This window comes from Dama dama, chromosome 26, assembly GCF_033118175.1.
Source record: "Dama dama isolate Ldn47 chromosome 26, ASM3311817v1, whole genome shotgun sequence".
NCBI lineage: Eukaryota > Metazoa > Chordata > Mammalia > Artiodactyla > Cervidae > Dama > Dama dama.
This window is the reverse complement of record NC_083706.1, coordinates 54,861,453-54,865,047: the sequence shown is the minus strand read 5'-3', so window position 1 is coordinate 54,865,047 and position 3,595 is coordinate 54,861,453.

The window sequence follows — 3,595 nt, the reverse complement described above, 5'->3', positions numbered from 1 at the left end:
GTAAAACCCTAGGAGTCGTGTGAGCCTGCGTGCCCGGCCCAGGGGAGGGGTCCTGGACCCATGGCCTCAGCTCCAGCTGGGGGGAGCCGAGGCTGCCCTGCTCTGCCCCAGGACCAGGCTCAGCGCAAGAAGTTGCTCCAACCTCACCCTGGATCTGCAGAGGGTATCCGAGCACCCCAGGCAGCATTTTGCTGTGCGTCCAGCTAAAACATTTGCTAGCTTCCTTTCCCACCTACTTCGGACATCAGGAGAATTCCTCTCTCTGAGACAGGGTCGACCTGTCCCCTTCATTTCCCCTTCTTGTCCACAAATCACCACTTCCAGGAAGCCCTCCAGGATGCCTTCCCTCCACTCCCAGGTCCCTGCCTAAGCCAGGGCTGAAACCACCCTTCCGCCAGTTGCATTCTTCAGCTGTGTGAGCTCTGTAAGGACCTCAAAGGCAGGCACCGTGTCTTCTAATTATCCTGTGTCCTCCCACAGGCCTGAGCACTTTCTCGAGGAAAGCAATTTGTCAAGCAGCTGCTCCCCAGGCAGGAGAAAGGCTGTGTTTGTTTCTTCCTGGGTGTTTGCGGTGTTGTGTGTACAGAAGACAAACGGCAGGCCGGGCTTTCAGACACCTGTCCCGTCCCAGCATCCGGGCACCAGTGCCAGGGAGCTCCTCTTGCACCCCGCCGCTGGCGCCCACCCCCCGGAGCTCGCCCTTGGGGCAGGGGGTCGCCTGTACTTTGCTTCAGCTGTTCTGACCTCTCCGGGAAGGGAGGATGAAGCCCTGGGGGTCTAGGACTGCCGCTGGGAGTGGTGACCCTGGGCAGTTCTCCCACCGGGGCTAGAGTCTGTTGCCTCAGAAATCAGTGACGACCCCCATCACTCCGTGTCCTGGAGGAGCTGTTGTGAGAACCAGGGGAGAGGGCACGGCGGGGCTGTCGACAGCCACTGAGATGGGACACGTCCTTGTCACCGTCCCTGTGGGGTCCGAAATGGGCCCCAAGCATAACCCTCTGGTCCCAGCACCCTGAAGTGAATTCCCCACAAGACCATGGTCTCCTGGCCTCTGGCCCCATCTTCCCAGGCTCTCCAGGATGCAGATGAGAGGCAGACGGGACATGGCCTGGTGACAAAGGCTGCCCCTGTCAGCATCGGCAGAGAGGCAGCAGCTGGTGGGGCCAGCTGGGGTCTGGACACTGGCCACATGGGTCCCTTGTCCCTCGCGGGCCTCTGAGTCATCAGGTCTGCAGGTCAGAGAGGGGGCTCAGGGGGGACTCCCAGGGCCACAGCAGCGGGCCGCCCGCCCGGGCTGGGGGGACAGACCGGGGACCACATCCTCACCCGCATCAGGGAGGCCGCCTGCAGCCACGCGCGCTCCTGCAGCCCCTAACTTTCTGCCTCAGGCGCAGTTTGTGCCAGGTTTTATTACTGACGCTCTGGAGGAGGAGGAGGAAAATGGGCTCTAACGATGGCGGATTCAATATGCTTCACACAGAATCCGTGTACGCTGCACGGGGTTGGGGACGCTGTCTCCCCCCTGGTTTACTATTGCTTTTTCCATGAGGAGTGCGCGCTCGGCTTCCAGCCAGGAAAGGCCTCGAGGCGTCCTGACAACGGGCGCTGTGTGCTCAAGGCGAGGAGCCTGACAGCTCCTTCTGTGTTTGCTTTTCCCTGTTTGGTGCGACCCCGAGCCGCCTGCTGGAGGCCAGCTGCCGGTGTGCAGACGTGGGCGTGGACGGCAGAGCCGGCGGTCTGGTCAGTGTCGGCTCGGTCTGGGAGGCGTGCAAGGAGGCTCTGTTCCCGATCTGGGTGGGGTGGGTGGGCAGTACACCCCCGCCCCACCCACTGCTGCAGGTCAGCAGATTGTGCGGTGCAAGTCCTGATGCATCCAGGAGGGCTGCCTGGAAGCAGCGGCCACCGTTTACACCCTAGGATGAAGGCACGTCCATCTGCATTCTGGGTCTTGATGTGACCAGAGGACAGAGGCGTTGGTTCTGGTTTTAGAGACACAGATCTAACCTTGACTCTAATTTAGAACCGATGCAGAGCCAGAACTCCATTTGCCTTCCTGTGCTCTTGAGTTTTCTGCCTCTCTTCTCCTTCCACTCTCATGACCCAGCAAAGCTCCCCACCCCTTGGCGAGCGATCATAGACGAGATGAACTCGGGGACTTCGGTGGTATTTATAATCATTATTTATTAATAGCAATAAGGTATTATCTTCTAAAATATCAAATAACGTATAATGAAAATCTGAATACACATTTTATTGCTAGTCCAACTGTACCAAGATCTGTTCTAAAAGTTAGTTGTCACATTTTGAATGAAATGAAAACCATAACCACAAAAATGACACTTGCTTCCCGAAGTGGGACCCCGCGTTCCCCAGTGGACAGGGGCAGCTCCGGGTGCAGTCCCCGGAGAGGCGGCTGGAGGGTGCTCGCCGGGCCGCTGGTCGTCAGCACGAAGCCCGGCCTCCTCTCGTCTTCCTGGGACGCGACAGCCTGGCCAGCGGGAAAAAAGATTCCAGTGAGAAGGCAAGAAGACATGCAGCAGCACTGGGTGGCATGTGAGTGGTCTAGAAAAACGCTGGAAATGAGAAATACTCAAAACAAAGAAAAAAATAAACAGAACAACCCCTGCTATTTAAAAACTAAACAAAACAACTTTTTATTTTGTATTGGAGTATGGCTGATTAACCATGTCGTGATAGTTTCAGGTTAATAGCAAAAGGATCCATCCATACATCTATTATACATGTATCCGTTCTCCCCCAAACCCCCCACCACCATCAAGGCCGCCAGTAACATTGAACAGAGTTCCCTGTGCTGGACAGGAGGTCCTTGTTGGTTATCCGTTATAAACATAGCAGTGTGCACATGTCCATCCCAAACTCACTGCCTCTTCCCCCATCCTTCCCCCTGGCAACTCTTAAGTTCATTCTCTTAAGTCTGTGAGTCTGCATCTGTTTTGTGAATGAGTTCATTTATGTCATTTCTTTTTAGGTTTGGCGTATAAGGGATGTCATATGATATTCCTTCTTCCCTGTCTGACTTACTTCACTCAGCATAACAGTTTCCAAACCCATCCGTGTTGTTGCGAATGGCATTATTTCATTCTTTTTAGTGGTTGAGTGATATTCCATTCTCTGTATGTGCCACATCTTTATCCATTCTTCAGAACCTCTGCTGTTTTTGAGAAGAATTTGGCAGGGGGAGAGGAAAGAGACTTGAAAGATTGCAGAGTGTGGCTCCACTTTAGAGCTCAACCCAAATATCACCTCCTCCAGGAAGCCTTCTAGGACGCCAGAGTGGGGAGCAGGGCCCGCACTGGGCCCCTTCCTCCCCCATCCTTCCCATCTGGTGTTTTCCTCCTCTCATCACCGTGGTGGGAGGGATAATGGCTTATGATCTACACCCTCCTCTCTCCCCCCACCCTCCCCCCATGTGGGCAAGAGCGGTCTTGGTCACTGCAGAGTCTCCTACTCCAGGGACAGTGACTGGCCCACAGAGGGGATCTGTCACTTGTCCCGAATGAATGAATAGGTGAGCTCCTCCTCGTTCGGCTTTCCACCTATAAGTCAGTGCAATGCCCATGCCCCCCACTTCTCA